Source organism: Salvia splendens, chromosome 19 (assembly GCF_004379255.2).
Source record: "Salvia splendens isolate huo1 chromosome 19, SspV2, whole genome shotgun sequence".
Classification (NCBI taxonomy): Eukaryota; Viridiplantae; Streptophyta; class Magnoliopsida; order Lamiales; family Lamiaceae; genus Salvia; species Salvia splendens.
Window position 1 is genome coordinate 7,499,302 of NC_056050.1, and position 22,214 is coordinate 7,521,515.

At 40.3% G+C, this 22,214-nt stretch overlaps 2 non-coding genes across 2 annotated transcripts; both read right to left on the reverse strand.

Moving 5' to 3' along the window:
* Positions 1 to 21,613: 21,613 nt before the first annotated feature.
* TRNAD-GUC lies at positions 21,614 to 21,685 on the reverse strand. The gene has a single exon. It is a non-coding gene; the product is annotated as a tRNA-Asp (tRNA).
* A 183-nt stretch (positions 21,686 to 21,868) lies between these two features.
* Positions 21,869 to 21,940, reverse strand: TRNAD-GUC. Its single transcript has one exon. It is a non-coding gene; the product is annotated as a tRNA-Asp (tRNA).
* Between the last annotated feature and the right edge of the window lie 274 nt (positions 21,941 to 22,214).

Below are 22,214 nucleotides of genomic sequence, written 5' to 3' on the forward strand. Positions count from 1 at the left end.
TTAAATCAATATGTTTACGGTGTTATAAGGATGTTTCTATAAGTATGTCATGCCGTGTTTATGTTTTGAAACTGCCTATCTGATTGTCTACTAGAATAAAACTCTACTAGACTTTGATGGTTAACGAATTCGGGTGTAACTAGGGTCTACCTACTTAGACTAGTGCACTGATGGGGATCGTGAGCCGTCCCCTAGGTCGGTCGGTCCAGTGATCGAGATTGTGGCCACAGTCTCGTTTCACATGATGGTTCAGATATGGTATATGATGGAGGATGATGTTAGTCCGCGCGGACACTATTTCATGGAAATGGTTTTTCTTGTGCTTCTCGGTTCTTTTAAAGTGAAACCCGGGATCCACACGATGATGGCTTGACATATCTTAACGATGAATGTTTTCGGGCGTGAGTTCATTGGGTGCATCAAGTACTCAGCCCCTGCATATGTTTTCCCTATGTGCAGGTTGAGCGAGGTCGGGAGGCGGAGGATGTTGAGTGGTGATTCAAGAACTGGTCCGGTTACTATTATGTCTTCATACGTAGTAGTAGCTAAACTCTCAAATTGCTTCCGCTATTCAATGTCCCAAGAGACTCCGTTATTTTCTTTATTGTCGAACTCTGTTATCTTTCATGTTGTAGACTTCGGGATTGAAACGTTGGTTAACTTAAAATGGAATTTCGTCTTTGACTGTTAAGTGGTATTGCCTTGAATTGTTTGATTGTTTCCCCCTTCATCCCCGCTTCTTATTTCCCCCACTAGTCATGATTTCCCGTGCTTCCTATCCTTAGCAAGTGCGGTCGTGACAATTTTAAACTCAATACAACCATTATGAGTTTTGGTTATGCCTTTCAAATTAACTATTGCACCTACAATTATTTATGGCATTTATGAACAAAGTCTCTCAACCATTCTTGGATCACTTAGTGCTTATTTTTATTGACTTACTAGTATATTCACGAAATACAAATGAGTATGTTAATCACTTGTAGTAAGTATTACAAGTTCTGCGAGATAAACAGCTTTATGCAAGATTGAGTAAATTTGAGATTTAGCTAGACCATGTGGGATTATTGGGACACATGGTATCAGGCTGAAGAATAGAAATGGATATACAGAATATTGAAGTATTTGTCAACTGAAAATGATTCTCGATTATGGTTGAATTGATGAAGATGTTATTACGGAAAAGTTCTTCTCTTATATGGAGTAAAGCATGTCAAAACAGTTTTAATTAGTTGAATCATTGATTGACTATGTCACCTATATTGGTTATTTCCACAGGTACATGACATTATGTTATCTACATAGGAATTTGGTTATCTTTGCAATAGGAATTTGGTTATCTTTTGACGCAAAATGGAAAGTTTACTACTTATTCGTAATAACAATCACGAGTACATGAAGTTTCTTATTATGTTCATGAATTGAAATTAGTAGCACTATTTTGCTTTGAAGATTTGGCATCCTTATCTGCATGAAGAGACTTTTTGAATTTCTGCCAATCATGAGAGATTGAATATTTGATAAGTTAGAAGGAGTTGAATATGAGAAAAAGACATCGGATGGAGTTTCTTAAATATTATGATTGCACCATCGAAATACCATGTTAAGAAGGCGAATGTTGTTACAGATGCTTTGAGTTACAGGTCAAGCAGAGTGATTACATATATACAAATAACATCATTATTTAAGTATTATTGGTGGCCGAAGATGAAGAAGAAAACCGTAGAGTTTGTTTCAAGACGTTTGACATGTCAATAGGTTAAAGCGGAATGGTACGTACCTACTTGAAGCCTTTAACTATTCTAGTCTCAAAATAAGAACGCATTACGATAAATTTTGGTACATGGTCACCTATAACACAAAAGAGGAACGATATTATTTGGATGATTGTAGAAAAAACTGACTAAGTTAGCACATTTCTTACCTATACGATGAGGTTGTTCGTTATATCACTTAGCTGAAAAGTACGCGAGAGATGCGGTACATTTATATGGTATTCTAGTATCTTATATGTCTGACAGAAATCTGCAATTTACTATCTTAGTCTTGATAAGTTTTTCGACAACCATGGGGACATGACTATGTTTTAGTTATGTTTTTTTCACCCTTAGAAAGATGGTAAGTCAAAGAGAACTATAAAGACGTTGGAAGAAATGTTTTGTGCTTGTGTTATTGAATTTCAGGGTTCATGGGGATAAGTATATTCTGTTGATAAAGTTTGCGTATAGTAACCAGTTTCATTTATGACGTTGTATGAGACATTGTATAGTAGAAAATGTAGAAGTTCAGTATATAGAGATTCTAGAAATGCCAGAGATTATTCGAGAAACTGTCCAAAATTGACATTATTAAAAGCAGATTGAAAGCGGCCTGGGATAGACAGAAGAGTTATTATGATCAGCATCGGAAAGAGATGGAATATGAGGTTGGAGATAAAGTTTTCTTGCGAGTCTCACCTTAGAAAGGAGTAATGGGATTTGGACATAAAAGTAAGCTGAGTCCTCGTTATATTGGGCCATATGATATTGTCGAAAGAGTTGGACCGTTAGCTTACAGGTTAGCATTACCTCCAGAGTTAGAGCAGATTCATAATGTTTTTCACGCCAGCATGCTTCGACGTTATCAGTCTGATCCGTCACTTGTTCTGAGAGATCCTGATATATAGATTTTTGAGAATCTGAGTTACATAGAGGAACCAGTTAATTTTGTAGACCGACAGGTTTAATAATTGGGAAGAAAGGAGATCCCAATGGTTAAAGTTAGTTGGCGGAATCACAGGGTCGAAGAGGCTACTTGGGAAACTGAAGAAAAAAAATGAGAAAGAACTATCCACATCTATTTACGGGTTAGCAATTTCTTTGAGTACGTTAATATAGAGAGGAATGAATTTTGCGGACAAAATTCTTAAAGGAGGGAAGATTGTGACATCCATGACCTAAAACATGCATTATATTTGCATATTTGTGCATTTTATTATGTTTCGCACATTTTATTATCCTTCAAATTATAAAGACATTAAATGGACATCATCTAGGGTAGCTTTTTTTTCTATTTTGTTACTGAAAAATTAATATAGCTATAAATAATAGTACGTAAATGAAAGATCAGGTTTGTGCAGGTGTCGTATCAAGCAAAGGATGTATCCTACTGATCAGGATGCACGTCCCAGCTAAGCCTGAACCTGGTATCAATAATTCCTCAACCCACTTCTACTGACTAGTATAGTGGATAAAAGGGTCGAATCCCACAGAGATAAATGCGCTTTGGTAATTGTGGTGATATTTTGGAAAGGTTGGTTAGCTACCACGCTTTGGGTTGAGATTCTAACTAGGCAAGAATTAAAGTTGGTACTCTACTGACTAGGAAGTGTGAAAGGTGATCGACATGCAGCTGTGTACGTGAGAGTGGGGAACAATGGGTTTCAGGAGCATGTGGAAGGTACTGGGTTACTATAAAAGGCTAAACGGAATATCAAAGAAAAGGTGGTAGTTGGGTGTCTACTCTGTCAGATCGGTAGAGTACCCGCTGAAAAGTAAAAGATAAAAGCAAAAAAGTAACTAAAAAGCAAAAGTGGTCCGAAACTTGGATGTGGATGTCTTCTTCTTCAATATGAATTCAGATTAACAAACCCAGATTCATGGACGAGAAACGCAGATTAACGACTTCACAAGAACATATCTATAATCCAAACTCCAAATCACAAGATTAAACTAACGACACTGAAATTACGCTTCGTGGGTAACATGCAAGGTGACAGAAATCACGTAGACTAGGCTTTCAAACTTAACCATTTCAGATCTAAAATCTAACAGCTATCTAAATTCAGGAACTCAGATTTATCAGTGCGAAAATGAAAACATGCTCGCAACACTTGGAAATTACAGTAACAACTAGATCTAAGTTATCCAGGCAGAAAGAAACAGGATCAAACAGAAAGAGTTGCGCGAAAACAACTTCATAGCATTTAATCGTTTGGATCACAACTAAGACTTCAAGGTAAGCAAATATTGAAAATGCAACGGATCCAACGTAAGAAAAACAAGTAAGATTAACTATTAAAGCAATTAAAGATTGTTTTACCACTCCGGGCGATGAAACGACTATCCCTATGCGACGAACTGGCTGGAACGAGATGATGCAGAACTACAGTGAACTGATGAACTTCAGGTGACCATGGTTGTGGCGAGGAATGAGAATATGAAGAACAATGCTGAAAGGAATGATCTATCAAGAGAGAATTCTAACTAAGTGTAGAGCTCCTAAAGTTGACGACCCTCTTCTCTCTCCAAGTGGCTTCTTTTTATAGGGAGGCCTGCCCTTGATTTTTAGGGTAGACTCTCTTCGCAAAATGACCCTTTTGCCCTTACTTGTGGTTGATCTTCCCAGCAATCCTTCTTCTCCATCTCGAGCCTGTTGGGCATGCATACTGGTCAGCATTGCACCCTTCTGATGCCCTTTTCACCTGAGTTGTCCGACTCTTACTATACTGACTAGAACCCTTTCCCTGCACACTTTAACAACCGTTTTGCAGATATATTCCAATTATGCACGTTATACTGACCAATATCCAAGGCCTAGAATACGACTTATCAAACTACTCACACTTACCACATGCTTGTCCTCAAGCGTGAAGAATAAACAAAAAGAAATAAGTCGAATTCTAGCCTGGTTACTCCCCTAACCGACCCTATCCTAAACTAGACTCTAAACCATGACGCAAAGAGAAAAAACACAAAAACTGTCACACCTCAACCCCTCTGACGTATGCACTTACTATAGATAAATCCCTTATTTTAAAAACAATCAATACACGTGTCTAATTCATAGAACACCCATATTATATAAGTTCAAACCAACACTTATCCGATACATATTTCAAAATATCATGTAAAGTAGTGGAACCCTCACACCACTCTATATACTATACATTTATCTACATGCAAAAAGATGAGGATGAGAAGGTTGCCAATATGCGTCAGCCACCGAACCTGATAACAAGTGGAGTTCCTATGACCCATGTCAGTCAAAACTTTACTGTTATCTTATTCCTGAAAAATTTAGTGGTTTATATGAGCCACAACTCAGTATATATAAATTTCCACCTTTAATCTCACATGATACAAACATCAAGCATATTCTTTTATTAATACATATAATCAGAAACAATATATATAACATAATTTAAAAACAAATCATTTCATATTCATATGCATATGCTACTATTCAGTTATTATTCTGTAACAGTCAAGCCTGGTATCTGCCCGGGATTCCTCTATGATTGACCCGTAGGTCCCATTATGATTTGACCCGTAGGTCCCATTATGATTTGACCCGAAGGTCCCATTGTAATTTGACCCGAAGGTCCCAATATGTTTGACCCGAAGGTCCCAATATATCCACTGTGATTTCAGATCCAGGGCAAAACCGTCACAGATCCTCTTTAATCCAATGATTCACATAATCGGTATCATAAACATATCTTTTGCACCAATACATATCCATATTACATTCCATCAAATTATCCAATATATCTAAACAAACATTTCCATTTCAGCAATCAAATATTCATATCATATTCGACCATCAAAATCAAATAATTCATAATCATATCAATTTCACACCATATAATCCAATAATTCACTCCAATTCAACACATAACAATCAACCACATAACACATATAAAACTAAAAGTGTGATTTATACACACCTGATTATGATTTTATTGAACTTCTGATTCCAACTCTTGATTTATAACCATTGATTGACTAAACAACCCAAAGTGAACTTCAATAAATTCCTTGCATTTTTCTTTTTTTTTTGTTTTACTCTCCTCTAATCTCTCTTTTTTTTCGCATAATTATGTACCATTATATATCAAAGTTCACGTCGCTCACTTGCCGACTTATGCCTATTAATTAAAATATTTGTAATCCAAATGGCATGCATATAGTTAATCATAGTGATACGTGTTAGTTCAATAAGTGCATACGTATATATAGTTAAAATATGAGCAATAAGTTAAAATATGACCAACCACATAGGTCATTATGATAAGTTTGATACCACCTAAACTTATTGAAAATTATGCAATAGTTAAAATATAAATATATAAATAAAGTTAATAATTAGGAGATTGGTCATATTCAATTTTGTGTCTATGTGTATAAGAACGTGTATACATATATTTATATTTTCATGCACTAAAACACTCCCATGCACACACTTAAATTAGCTATTTAAGGTCACGTATACATACACGCTTATACATGTATAATATATAATTATGTAAATAGCATTATATATATGCAATGCTAAATAAAACCATATTAATATGCAAAATGATGCATGTTTCGGGTTAGGGATGTCACAAAAACAACACAAACACACATAAACAGACTCAAGAAACACTTAAACACATTAATTGAGCTATATTTTCAACCACACCTCCCCTTGGGATCAGGTGCAATCCGGCCTTAGACAGCCTTGAACTTCTGCCGCCCCCCTTTTCCTTCCCAGTCAGTGTATCCGCACGTCAAGATCACCCAAACTCTTGGCCAAACACTAGATTCGCTCAGTCATTCATGCTTCACCAGGGATGTTAGGACTGTATTCTCTCATAACGCTGAACCACAAATGCTTCGGACTTAGATTTCACGTGCGGCCGCTGAAGGTCTTTAAGGCTTGTAACGGGGCTATTGGCTTGTAGTGTTTGGGGTGGTTGTTCCTAAGGCTCTAAGGTTAAAAAATTACTACTTTATTTCGATGTAGGGGAACTGTGTGCACTTGGGGCTCTTGGTTGTTGCTTCCTTCGGCTGGCGTTTCTGACTTTCACTTCCAACTGGTCAGTAGCTTCTTGTGGCTTTGCCACCCTTATTCCTTCTTATTTTTTGTGGTCAAGTGTTTTCGACCATTTTCTTCACATTCTTGCTCCCTCCTTTTTGTGGCTTTGCCACCCTTATTCCTTCTTTTTTTTTACCTGGAATGACTCCCTGGTCGACTTTCTCCTTGCCTCTCACTTTCTTTCTCCAGTTGGTTTCTTACTTGTATGTCCTTCTGGCCAGTCGCCTCCTTGCTTTATGCCTCGCACACACACACACAGTCCCAGTGGCTAGTGGGTTATATCTGGGTATATACGGCTAGAAAGTGGGTTTTTTTTTGGGAGGGGGAGGTTCCTACTGCCTTCAGTGTTTGCTACACGCAGTCACTTTACCCTAGGCATCTTGTGGCAGCCACTCTTTTCTTTTCTGAATTGGTGGAAAATGGTTCCACTTTAGGCTTTTAACTCACATTTTAAGAGGGCTTTTGTGTTTGGCTCTAAGGATGAGCTTTTCTCTCATACTTGCATCATCTATCCTGGATAGAAGATACTAAGGGGGTGGTTTCCATTGTCCAGCATGTCTTATCTCCCTCAATTCCCCTCACTGTCAGCCCAAGACAGTTGAGTTTTAAGCCCAATCAACACGTATAAGAAGAAAAAAAACTAGACCTAGAAAGACACTAACACAAACACTAAACACAGACTACACATATATACATGTCATACTGGCCATTGCATCCCCCTCCCACTTCACAAGTGTCTGCCCTCAGATAAGGCTGTGAAGTGGAAAAGGTAATGACTAATATGGCTGACACACAGACATACCAAAACAAGAACAAAACATGCTTATACTAAATACTTCTCACACTTAGACTATGCAATAGGCTAAGTGGGAGAATTTTAAACCTAAACAGAACTCAACAAAAACAAACACATATATACATAAACTCCTCACACTTAGGCTACGCAGTAGGCTAAGTGTGAGTTAACATGCACACGAAATGAAAACACAAACACAAACACATGCGCCATAGTAGCAAACCCTTTACTTCTCACACTTAGACTATTGAATAGGCTAAGTGTTATGAATGGGGTTTGCTCACATACTACACAAATTATACTACCTAAAACAACCGAGCACAAATAAAATACGAAAAACCAAAACTGAAAAGAAAAAGAAAACTAACTGGTCAGTAGGGTGGTCATATGTGTCTCCTGCTCCTCCGGACTCCTCTCTCTCGGATTCAGATACACTTCCCTCAGATTCTGCATGTTCCTCGGTACCTTTTTCCTCTGTCGCTTCCACTTCTGTCTCGGTCACTTCCTTCTCGGTTACTCTTGGTTCATCAGTCTGGCCTCCGTGGCCACTCGGTCCAACTCCTCGGATTGTCTTCTCTGTCACTAACTCCTTCAGAATACGCTCCATCACATTTTCCAGGCGAGTCAATTCCGCCCAGGCTTGCCGGTTCTCATTTGCTAGCTCTGCCACCGCCCTCTCCAAATTCTCCTGCCTCTGCGCTTGAGCTTGTGTGCTCTGGCTTGCTGCTACTCTTCCAGCCGGGATAACCTCCTCACCCATCGCGTGAAAATGTGGGGCACCTTCCCTGATATAGACAGTGTTCGTGCGGACGAAAAAGTGTGTATCAAACGGGCCAGGAGGGTCCACCATGATCAGGGGAGATAAGCCTTCGGCCTCCGAGATAGTGATGTTGTTCCTTACGAATGCTCCCAAGATATGGCAGAGGGAGAGATTTCTCGCGGGATGGGTGGCAATGAGATGGCACTGATAAGCTGTCCAGAAACCCAGATATACTTTCCTCCCGCGCTTGGCGCACCAAAGGAGGTAAAGCTCTGTCATCGATGTCCGAACGGCTAAATTGGACTGCCCCAACAAGTTGAAGTCCAAGTAGAGTTGTACCAGACGTAAGATCGGGTTGTTGAAGTGGGTGGAGCGGGAGATAGTGGATGAAAACTGCCCAGCGGCCGGGTGAGTTAATTCTTCCCATGCCTCCTGTGGCTCAAAATAGACGTGCCTGCGGGGAATTCCCCGTTCCCTGCTTCTCCACTCTGGCCCTATGGCCTCCTCCAAGCTACACATCCCCAATCTTACCGTCCATTCTATCAAGGTCATGCTCATTTCTCTACCGAATATCCTAAAGGTTATGGACTCTTCATCCAAGTCCGTGGTGACCTTAAATCTGAAGGTAGCGAAAAACTCCTTCGCTAACCTTATAGGTATACTCGGGTGCTTGTTCTCTAACAACCAATCAAAACCCAAAGCACGTAAATGCAACAAAAAGGGCTCACGGGCATTTAATTCATCAAGGGAAGGGAAATAAAGTACCTTTCCGCCCTTGAATTGCTTGCTGCTGTCGTCCCTCATGTTCGCATTTAGATCGTCAGTGAGTTCCACCCTCCAACGCCAGTTCTTCAGTCTCTCTATCGGATGATGTATTAGCTCCCGATGATTGTGTGGGAGCTGTTGTTCTCTGTACTCCTCATCCTCCAGAGAGATATCACTGTCGGAGTCCGATTCTCCACTAGCAGCATAGTCGTTGTCGCTCGACTCCCTTCGGCTTGGTGGCGCTCCTTGGCCGGGTTCCGTGATGACAACGCCGGTATTGACAGTGCGTTGCTTCTTGTGGCTTGGTTTCCTTGTAATAGGGGTTTTCCCCTTTCTTTTTCTCTCTTCTTGGTACCTGTCCTCATCTCTATAATTCTCGCCTTCCGATTTCTTCTCTTCTCGTGTCGAAGGCTTGTCCCGGGCAGTAGAAATGGTCTCCTCACGCATATGGGCACCGCCATCTTGTGGCTCATCGTGACCAACTGACTGGGATGTGAGGTCCAGACCCTCAGCCATCTCAGCAGTCTTCTCTCCTTGGTCACTCGGCGTTGGTGGGACCACTTCAGTTTCCTTCGGAGCATCTTCCAGGTTAGTGGTCGGCAAGGACTTCTCCCCAGGTTTTGTAGGAGTAGTCTTTTCCTCTTCACTTAAAATCTCAACTGGATCTTCTGCTGTGTTTGCCCTCGCCTTGCTAGATGCCCATTTTCATAGGCATCTTTGCGACACCCTCTTCGGCTTCGGCTGCTCTACCCTTGGATCGCTCTTCAACACCAATTTTCTTTTAACTGGTTTCGGTTTTGACACTTGAGATGCCACTGGTCTTGGTACCTATGCTCTTTCTTCTGACTCCTCTTTCTCAATGTGCACATCACTCTCCCCTGCTTCTGGCTGGGGAGTCATTGACTCTGGCTCATCTTCTCTAGCCTGCTCTTCTTCTGCCTCATCTTCTGGCTGGTTGGATAAGCCCTCTGAGTCGTTCCCTATACCGATTTCCTCACTCGCTCCTACTGCCCTTGATGCGAGGTCCAGACCCTCAGCCATCATGGCAGTGTCATCGTCTATCTGAGTCACTTCGCTCAAAAACGCTTCAAATTCCTCATCGGTCATAAGGCCTTGCTTTCTGGCCGTTTCATTCAGATATATTTCTTCTCTCACCATCTCCTGGGGATTGGTCTCCGCTAACGGCGTTCTCTCTGGTTCATCTCCTTCCTCCCGGCTCTTCTGTTCCTTTCTTCTCATCTCTTCACGTTCCTCTCAGTCAGAGTCGTAATAGGCGGAGATGGGGTCAACATCCATCGAGTCGCTTTGTTGTTGAGTCTAGGAGGGTTCAGAGGGTTCTGATGGTGCGGTCGTCGAGGGAGATTCCCCTTCGGGTGGAATTGTTGAGGAAGTCGGAATGGAAGTGGGTGGTTGTACTGTGGGTTGTACAATTGGTTCCGATGCAGGTACTGTCGGGGTTTCTCCGGTCACGCTCCCTTGTCCACTGATTTGGCTAAAACCTGTCAACGCAGCCACCCAGTCTCTATTCGGGTCTTGTTGTCTAAGGAACTCCGCCATTACATCCAAAGAAACCATCGCCGGAACCTGAGGAATCGGCTCCTGTGGCTGCGGGTTTGGCGGTCGTTCTCCCGTTGGTGGTGGAATGTCTGGGGTTCCTTCCCGGCGGATCGAAGGGGGTTTCTCACCGGTTTGTTTCTTTGCCCATTTCTTCTTTCCCATTGGCTTAAGTTGGTGGTTTCTGGTGGTAATGTGGTGTTGGTTTCTGGTGAATGTTGGGAATTTTCGGAAGAGAGAAATTGCAGGTGATGGTTTGTAAAGTGAAATGGGTAGAGACGGTTTGATTATGAGAGGGGAATGGGTAGTTGAGGGTTTGTAACCGGCTATGAGCGGTTTCCAGGTCGCACCTCTTCGTGTGGGAGACGGTTGGGAGTGCTGCTCTCTGATTGGAAGTCGCCTGTCCTTTCTCTGCACACGCGCCCTCCCAGTCGTTGTCCGCCTGCAAAGCTGCAATAAACCCAAATTCAAATTTCGTCCCTTAATGATTTCCCCCTATAATTTCTCAGATTAGTAACAAAGTAAAAAAAACACTTAAATAAAATTGAGAGTTTCACCAAAATGGCATTCTAGCAGTCAGTACGTACTCCCAATTAAATATTTGAGGTCCGAAAAATATTTTTTTGGGTTTTAAAATTTAACTAGCATGAAAAGAAATTAAATTAACTACTACGTATTTACAATATTTACATCTTCCCTTAGGAAATTTGGAATTCTACTTGGCCAGCGTATGTATATTACGCTAAAAGAAGCTAACCAGTGGAACTCCAAATTCCTATCCTACCGGTCAGTATGCAACCTTAACATGTGGTTGCAGTGAGATCTCATCCACTACACCCACATCACTATTCTCCCTAAACACTTTCAGCCTATGTCCATTTACGATAAAAGGTTCAGAGTTAGGAATACTCCCTGAAATCTCCACTGCTCCATTAGAACGGAGTGCGGTTATGACATAAGGCCCTCTCCATTTCGACTTGAGCTTTCCAGGCATTAGCTTCCCTCTCGACTGGAAGAGTAGTACTTTCTGGCCAACATGGAGGTCCTTGGTCCTTAGATTTCTGTCGTGCCATAATTTAGTTCTCTTCTTATACCACATGGTGGAATCAAAAGATTCCAATCTAAGTTCCTCTAACTCCTGCAGCTGCAGCTTCCTTTCCTCCTCACAGGCCTTAGCATCCATATTAACTTGTTGTACTGCCCAGTATGATCCGTGTTTGATCCCCACTGGTAAGTGACACATCTTCCCAAAAATGATCCGGTACGGGGACATGCCTATTGGAGTTTTGCAGGCTGTCCGATACGCCCACAGAGCATCCTCTAACCTCACACTCCATTCCTTCCTAGAAGGGTTGACGGTTTTTTCTAGAATCTTCTTGATCTCTCGGTTAGAGATCTCTGCTTGACCGTTCGCTTGCGGGTGGTAGGGGCTAGATAATCTGTGGTGCACGCCGTACTTCTTCATCAAGGCTTCGATTGTGCGGTTACAGAAGAGAGTTCCCTGATTGGATATGATGGCCCTTGGTACTCCGAATCGTCTGAAAATATTGCTCTTGAGAAACTTGGCCACCTCCTTTGCTTCACACGTGCTCGTGGCCTTGGCTTCTACCCACTTAGAGACGTAGTCAACTGCAACTAAGATATACAAGTTTCCATATGACGAGGGAAAAGGACCCATGAAGTCCATTCCCCATATATCGAACAGCTCACAAATGATAACCGGTACTTGTGGCATTTCATCTCGTGCAGATATCCCACCGGTCAGTTGACAGCGCTCACAACTTCTACAGAATTCATAGGCATCTTTGTTGAGGGTTGGCCAATAAAATCCGCTATTCAAGATCTTCCTTGCCGTTTTCTTTGGACCGAAGTGTCATCCACAGGCCAAGGAGTGGCAATGTGTCAATACGTCCCTCTGCTCCCAGTCAGGAACGCACCTTCTTATCACTTGATCTACTCCTACTTTCCAAAGATATGGGTCGTCCCAAAAGTAGTATTTTGCTTCACTCTTGATCTTCATTCTTTGAGCCTTGGTGATGCTAGGTACTTCTGGAAGTTCCCCTGAAACTAGGTAGTTGGCTAGGTCCGCATACCATGGCTCCTGCCCTACCTTTTCCTTCCATTTTTCTATCACATTCTGGCCAGTAAGCTTCATCACTTCATCCCAATCAATTTTTCTAACGGCAAAAATCACTTCACATAAGTGTTCTTCCGGAAATCGGTCGTGTACCTCCTCGCTGCTCCCATCGTGCACTATCCTGCTCAAATGATCTGCGACTTTATTCTCGACCCATTTCTTGTCTTCCACCTCCCAATCGAACTCTTGTAACAGAAGCACCCATCGGATCAAGCGTGGTTTGGATTATTTCTTGGTAATCAGGTACTTAATGGCTACATGGTCAGTATATACGATGACCTTGGATCCCAACAACTACTGCCGAAACTTCTCGAATGAATACACCACGGCCAGCATCTCCTTCTCAGTGGTGTCATAATTCCTTTGAGCTTGATTTAAAGTTTTAGACGCATAAAAGATCACATACCTTTTTCCCTCGATTTTCTGGCCCAGAACAGCTCCCACTGCATAGTCGCTGGCATCACACATCACTTCGAACGGATGATCTCAGTCAGGAGCCCGGATAATTGGTGTAGATACCGTCTTTTCTTTGAGGAGGTCGAAAGCAGCCTTGCACTGTTAATCAAAATTGAATTCCACCACATTTTGAAGAAGTTTGGTAAGAGGTTGGGCTATTTTAGCGAAGTCCTTAATAAATCGTCGATAAAATCCCGCATGCCCCAGAAAACCCCTTATTCCCTTCTGGTCAGTAGGGAATGGCAGTTTGGAAATGACGTCCACTTTGGCTTGATCCACCTGTATACCTCTCTCTGACACCACGTGTCCTAGGACGATCCCTTCTGTGACCATGAAATGGCACTTCTCAAAATTCAAGACCAGGCTCTTTGCTTGACACCTCCCCAAAACTATGTCCAAGTGATGAAAGCATGAGTCGAACGAGTCCCCGTAGACTGTAAAGTCATCTATGAATATCTCTATGCACTCCTTAATTAGATCGGAAAATATGTTCATCATGCATCGTTGGAATGTTCCTGGAGCGTTGCAAAGACCGAATGGCATGCGTCTGTACGCGTAAGTTCCAAATGGGCAAGTAAAGGTGGTTTTGTCCTGGTCTTCAGGCTCCACGCAGATTTGAAAATACCCGATGTATCCATCTAAAAAATAGAAGTATTTCTTCCCAACAAGTCGCTCCAACATCTGGTCGATGAACGGTAGGGGGAAGTGGTCCTTCCTGGTTGCGGCGTTCAGTTTGCGGTAGTCTATGCACATCCGCCAACCAGTAACTAGCCTGGTTGGTATCAGCTCATTCTTCTCATTCTGAACCACTTGAATCCCTGACTTCTTAGGGACCATGTGGACAGGGCTGACCCACTCGCTATCGGGTACCGAATAGATAATTCCCAATGACAGCAACTTCAAGATTTCTTTCAATATTTCCTCCCGCATGTTGGGGTTCACCTTCCTCTGCGAATCTCGATGTGCCTTTGCTCCTTCTTCTAGCCTGATATGATGCATACAGACATCGGGGCTTATCCCTACCAGATCTGTAAGGCTCCATCCAATTGCTTTTTTGTTCTTGCCTAGAATGGTCAGTAGCCTTGCCTCTTGTAATTTCGTCAGGCTGCTGCTGATAATCACTGGGTATGAGTTTTCCTCTCCTAAGAAGGCATACTTCAGGGTTGCTGGTAGTTTTTTCAATTCAACTTGTGGGGGGAGTGTATCAGCTGGTAGAACGCTCCTTGCAGCATCCCCCTCTTTTTCTAACTCTCCATCTAAAAATTCCTCTGTACTGACTGGTAGCTGAGCCCCTGCGGCTCCAATAAATTCTGATTTCTGACAGAAATCCTTAATTGCTCCTTCTATCTCTTCGTCAGTTAACCCTTGGCTACTGATCAGATCGCACCACGCAGCCGCTTCTACGTCAGCCTGCTCATACACCTCCAAAGCTTGGAGTTTCTCCTGCAACAATTCGGTCTCAAGAAAATCTTGGACTAGGGGGTCAATTACATCAACATAGCACAGATTTTCAGAATCGATAGGCTTTTTCATTGCCTCATTGATATCAAATGTGAATTTCTCCCCATGAAAATTAATGCAAATTGTCCCTTCAGCCATGTCCACGATTGTCTTAGTTGTTCTTAAAATCGGTCTCCCTAGCAAAATACTACTAGACTCCCTAGCTTCAGACTCACTCATCTTGATCACATAAAAGTCAGCAGGATAAGTAAAATCATGCACTCTCACCAACACATTTTCTAACACACCCTCAGGATTTATGCATGACCTATCAGCCAGTTGGATTAATACCCTAGTGCTCGATAATGTTACTCCCTTCAGCCGATTATAAACTGTCAACGGCATAACATTTATAGAAGCTCCCTGATCACACATTGCATGCTCGATTTTTACATCTCCTATAGTTATAGGCAAAGTGAACATACCTGGATTGGCTCTCTTGGGCGGTAGCTTTTCCTGCACAATTGCTGACGCTATCCCTTCCACCATGATCTTTCCATCCTTCTGGGCTTTCCCGGCTATGAACTCTTTGATAAATTTTCCAAGTGGGGGCAGCTTCACGGCTTGGAGGAATGGTATGGTGACATCCAGCTTCCCAAAAATTGACAAGTAATCCACTGGGTTTTCCTTCTTCCTTTTGGTCACGAAACGATAAGGGAATGGTTTCTTTCCTTTTGCCTCGTCTACCGGTCCTTCAACAACTTTTCCGGAATCTCTCTGGGGCACATTCTGGGTTGGAGTCTCCTTCGTGGGTTCCGTTTCCTTAAGAGAGTCTCTCCTGGGAAGTACGCCTTTTGTTTCTCCTTTTCCGATTATGGGTTCTGGTTATGGGGTTGTTGGTTCCTTCCTGACCAGTTGGATTGGTGGTCGGGATTTGCTGGGCCACGGTTGGAATTCTAGTTTGGGTGGGGGTTGTATTGGTTCTGACCTTGACCTTGGTTATGATTTTGGTTCCCATCTCCCCATCGAAAATTTGGATGGTCCCTCCATGGTGCGTCCCGCTGTCTCCCTTGGATCCAATTCCCACTAGAGTTATAGTACCCTGCAGCATTGACTTGCTTTATGTTGACGAAGTCATTCGGCTGATCGTAGGCTGGCCCTTGACTCCCCTGCTCTGCATCCTTATAGCTCCTAGTTGGGGAAGGTGGTGGTGCGTTCTTCTCGATTGCGCTTAGGAGTGTCTTTTTCAGCTCTTCCATTTTCAAATACATCTTCTGCTCTATCTTCTGCTCCTGGTCAGTAGACGAAGCACTCGCAATTCTTTCTCTGCTATAGCCATCCCTTGAATTGTCGTACTCCTTCTTTGCGCTCAAAAGCTTCCCTAGGACCTTTTTCGCTTCACTGACCCTTAGTTGTGTGAAGCATCCTCCTGACGACGAGTTTGCCAAGTCTTTTGTTGCCTTGTTCATCCCCTCATAAAAGGTATAATGTATCTCTATATCGGCCATACGATGGTTCAGACATGCATCCAAAAGACTCATATACTTCGCCCAATAATCACTCAAGGGTTCATCGTAACCCTGCTTTACACTGGTTATCTCTCTCTTCAGCTCGCTCGTCTTAGATGACGGAAAAAATTCGCCTAAGAAGGCTGACTTGAAATCGGCCCAACTCTCAATGGAGTCGGGTGGCAGGCGCATGAACCAAGTGTTGGCCTCCCCTTTTAGGACGAACGACAAAGCTTTCAATCTGTAGTCATCCTCGGTTGCCCCCGCTGGCCTTCTCTGCTCCCTACAAATTTTACAGAACTCATGAAGAAATTCGTAAGGGCCTTCATAGCTTTTCCCACAGTACGTGGGCAGAATTGCAATAACATGGGGCTTCACGTCATAAGCTTTCTGTCCTGGGGTGACAACTATAGCTTGTGGCGGTTCTCCTTCTGTATGCGCATTCAGCGTCCCTATCTCCGGGGTCTTCATCTACATGGGCAGCCATTATCCTTGGGTTACCCTCCAACTGTAGTACCTGTTCTGGTATTCCTCCTTCAATGGTGTCTTGCTCTTCGTCACTACTCGTGCCTAGGTCAGACAGGGCTGTCGACAGGCCAGAATGAGTGGTCCCGAGTATAGTCCCTCGTTGAAGTATCTTCGGTCTCCAATGGTCAGGTGCCGAACTGCTTCTCATAAACTGGAAGAAAAAGAAAAGAGAAAAGTTATACACAATATGTACGCCAAAGTATCACACACAAGAACAGTAAATAACGCCATTCATCCCCGACAACAGCGCCATTTGAAAGAGCAGGTTTGTGCAGATGTCGTATCAAGCAAAGGATGTATCCTACTGACCAGGATGCACGTCCCAGCTAAGCCTGAACCTGGTATCAATAATTCCTCAACCCACTTCTACTGACTAGTATAGTGGATGAAAGGGTTGAATCCCACAGAGATGAATGCGTTTTGGTAATTGTGGTGATATTTTGAAAAGGTTGGTTATCTACCACGCTTTGGGTTGAGATTCTAACTAGGCAAGAATTAAAGTTGGAACTCTACTGACTAGGAAGTGTGAAAGGTGATCGACATGCAGCTGTGTACGTGAGAGTGGGGAACAATGGGTTTCAGGAGCATGTGGAAGGTACTGGGTTACTATAAAAGGCTAAACGGAATATCAGAGAAAAGGTGGTAGTTGGGTGTCTACTCTGTCAGATCGGTAGAGTACCCGCTGAAAAGTAAAAGACAAAAGCAAAAAAGTAACTATAAAGCAAAAGTGGTCCCAAACTTGGATGTGGATGTCTTCTTCTTCAACATGAATAAACTCAGATTAACAAACCCAGATTCATGGACGAGAAACGCAGATTAACGACTTCACAAGAACATATCTACAATCCAAACTCCAAATCACAAGATTAAACTAACGACACTGAAGTTACGCTTCCTGGGAAACATGCAAGGTGGCAGAAATCACGTAGACTAGGCTTTCAAACTTAACCATTTCAGATCTAAAATCTAACAGCTATCTAAATTCAGGAACTCAGATTTATCAGTGCGGAAATGAAAACATGCTCGCAACACTTAGAAATTACAGTAACAACTAGATCTAAGTTATCTAGGCAGAAAGAAACAGGATCAAACAGAAAGAGATGCGCGAAAACAACTTCATAGCATTTAATCGTTTGGATCACAACTAAGACTTCACGGTAAGCAAATATTGAAAATGCAACGATCCAACGTAAGAAAAACAAGTAAGATTAACTACGAAAGCAATTAAAGATTGTTTTGCCACTCCGTGCGATGAAACGACTATCACTATGCGACGAACTGGCTGGAACGAGATGATGCGGAGCTCCGGCGAACTGGTGAACTTCAGGTGACCATGGTTGTGGCGAGGAATGAGAATATGAAGAACAATGCTGAAAGGAATGATCTACCGAGAGAGAATTCTAACTAAGTGTAGAGCTCCTAAAGTTGACGACCCTCTTCTCTCTCCAAGTGGCTTCCTTTTATAGGGAGGCATGCCCTTGATTTTTAGGGTAGACTCTCTTCGCGATATGACCCTTTTGCCCTTACTTGTGGTTGATCTTCCCAGCAATCCAGCTTCTCCATCTCGAGCCTTTTGGGCATGCATACTGGTCAGTATTGCACCGTTCTGATGCCCTTTTCACCTGAGTTGTCCGACTCTTACTATACTGACTAGAACCCTTTCCCTGCACACTTTAGCGACCGTTTTGCAGATATATTCCAATTATGCACGTTATACTGACCAGTATCCAAGGCCTAAAATACGACTTATCAGTAAATTATAAGTTGATTTCACCATGAAATAGTTAATTTAATTCATGCGTGCTCTAAATATGCACATATGTACTAATTACTTTGGAATTTGATATTCCATACACGTACACGTCTAATACATATATTTGTATTTCATTAAAATTATGGAAAGTGTTTTCTTTTAGTACACATTGATTTTATTATTTTTATATTTATTTTAGAGTTGTACATTGTGGATAACACAAATTAGCTAGCACACGTGTTCCCCTATAGCTACAGTAGTTGTCATCTTAAAATTCATCAAACAACAAGTGTCATCTAATTAGATAATGTAAAATTAGTAAACTTTTATTTATTTATTTTGTTTGAGTTCTCAAATTATTAAGTCGGCAAAAACCGAGACTTCTTCATACTACTACGATATATATACTCTATAGCAATACAGGGGAAAATAAAAAACTTGGAAGAAAAATAAAGGAAGGAAAATAAAACTAGAAGAGAGGGTCGGAACTTTTAAACCAGGAGTTAGAATCACGACTTCGGTAAAATTGTCTATCATAAGCAGGTGTGTATAAATCACACTTTTAGTTTTACATGTTTTATGTGGTTGATTGTTATATGTTAAATTGGAGTGAATTATTGGATTATATGGTGTGAAATTGATATGAATATTTGATTGCTGAATTGAACATTTTTGTTTAGATATATTGGATAATTTGATGGAATATGGTATGAATATGTGATTGGTGCAGTGAATATGATGTAGTAAATGAATTATATGATAGAAATATGTAATTGATGTTTTACATATGGTATTGAAAGTACATGAATCATGTGATTAAAGAGGATCTGTGACAGCCTTGTACTGGATCTGAAATTTTAGAGGGACCTGTGAGTCCAATTACAGAGAGGCCTTCGGGTCAAATACAGAGGACCTATGAGTCCAATTACAGAGGGACCTTCGGGCCATAGAGGAATCCCGGGTAGATACCAGGCTTGACTGTGACAGAATAATAAACTGAATAGAGTGGCATATGCATATGAATATGAATGGTTTGTTTTTAAATTATGTTATATATTGCTTCTGATTATATGTATTGATAAAAGAATATGCTTGATGCTTGTATCATGTGAGATTAAAGGTGGAAATTTTTATATAGTGAGTTGTGGCTCATATAAACCACTAAATTTTTCAGGAATAAGATAGCAGTAAAGTTTTGACTGGCGTGGGTCACAGGAACTCCACGTGTTATCAGGTTCGGCGGCTGACGCATATTGGCAACCTTCTCCTCCTCATCATTTTGCATGTAGATAAATGTATAGTATATAGAGTGGTGAGAGGGTTCCACTACTTTGTAGGATATTTTGCAATATATATCAGATAAGTGTTGGTTTGAACTTATATAATATGTGTGTTCTATGAATTAGACACGTGTATTGATTGCTCTTATGATAAGGGATTTATTTATTATAGGAATATACGTCAGAGGGGTTGAGGTGTGACAACGGATGTGGGTGTTGTACTCTTGCCTAAGTGCAGGGAGTAAAAGTGGGTCCGGGCCCACATCCGTGCTCTTTGGCAAGAGCACGGATGTGGAGCACGGATGTGGATGCTCTTAGTATGCTCAATTTTTCACTTCCAATTTGATTTTATTAACTATTTACAAAAAAAATTGATTTTTCTCTCCAATATTACTATAAAACTGTTACTAGTTTATACTAATTGATTAATTAGGGTAATTTAAATTTATATTAAGCTATTTAATCAATATTACTTATCACATTTTATTTGTCTGTAAGAACAATAAAACTTTGATATACTCCATTATGATCAAAATTTTTATCTATAAAAAAGTAAATGTTTTTCACAAAAATCACAAAAAAAATTTATTCGCAAAAGCAATGGCTTTCAATTATTACAACTTTTATGCATAAAAATAAATTTTTCTATTCACAAAAGTAGTAATTTTTATTCACACAAACTTGTATTCACTAGAATTGTGGAATAACATTTTATTCATTCGCAAAAAAGTTAACTTTCATTCGCAACTTTTATTCAAAAATATAACACCATCCATTAGAACAAAATTATTTATTAATTAAAATAATACTAACTTTTATCTATTAAACTTATAGTAACTTTTGTTAGAAAATAATATACTAAATTTTATTTACAATAACAGTATTTTACTCACAAAAAGTAGTAATTTTATTTACAAGAATAATAGAGTTTATTCATAAGCATAAAATTTTTATTTATTGGAGTAATAATTTTTATTTCTTAGAGTTATAACTTTCAATTTAAAGAAAAATACTTTTTTATTACATTAATTCTTTTATTGACAACTATAGTACAATACATTTTATTCATCAAATGATTATTTTTTTCACAATTATACTAACTCTTGTACAATAGAAAAATTATATAACTTTTGTCCACGATAAACAAAAACTTTTGTTCGCAATAAAAATAGTAGTAGTAAATTTTATTCGTTGAAACAAATTATGTTTATTATTATTGAAAACATTAAGAACTTTAGTGTTTTAAACTGTACTTTAGCTTTGCATAAACAATAATTTAGTACCAACTATTATTCTCATTAATAATAACTTATATAAGCATGTGCCGATTAATTAAACTTCATAATCTAATATTTATGTGTCTAAAATAACAAGAGGGTAAATTAGTCACAATATAAAATATAATTATGTCAAGATAACATAAGGGTATTATGGCATAGAGATATTATGTCTCTAAATCACTACTATTTTCCTAAATGAGCAAAGAAGGCTAATTATGTTATATACTAAATTAAGTAATAATCATAAATTTATTGTAATTGTGAAATACCTAAAATATCCAATTTGTATATACAAATTTTGTTAATTTATCACTACCCAAAAACAGCTAAAAAATAGAAATTGTAAGCCCAATATTTATGACTACTGGCTCTTCATTACCAATAACCATATGAGACATGATACGAACTGAATCATTGCTTTAGATTTGCTCAAATGTCGATCCACAAACCACCATTACATAGATGGTTGATCAATGAAATTCAGTGTAGTTTCATATGCAAAATATAAAAAGAAAACGCCATTGCCGGGGATCAAACCCGGGTCACCCGCGTGACAGGCGGGAATACTTACCACTATACTACAACGACTTTGTTGTGAAGATAACTTATGAATATGTTTTTGAATTCTAGTGTTGGCCAAAAGTTGTGAATAAGAAAATTGAATCCCAAATAAATTCTAGTTTTCATGGTATTCTTTTTTTACCATAAATTGCTCAAATGTCGATCCACAACCACCATTACATAGATGGTTAGCAAAATATAAAAAGAATACGCCGTTGCCGGGGATCGAACCCGGGTCACCCGCGTGACAGGCGGGAATACTTACCACTATACTACAACGACTTTGTTGTGAAGATAACTTATGAATATGTTGTGGAATTCTAGAGGCTGTGGAATTCTAGTGTTGGCCAAAAGTTGTGAATAAGAAAATTGAATCCCAAATAAATCTAATATTCCTTAATATTTATAGTTTTCATGGTAAACTTTTTTTACCATAAATTATGGGTGAGCCAGAGCGTTCGTTGTTTGAGTTTCTCATTGCATGATACTACATCAAAGTAAACGGAATATGATAATCAAATGTTAAATTTAAATAAAATATAATTTGGAATTGTTT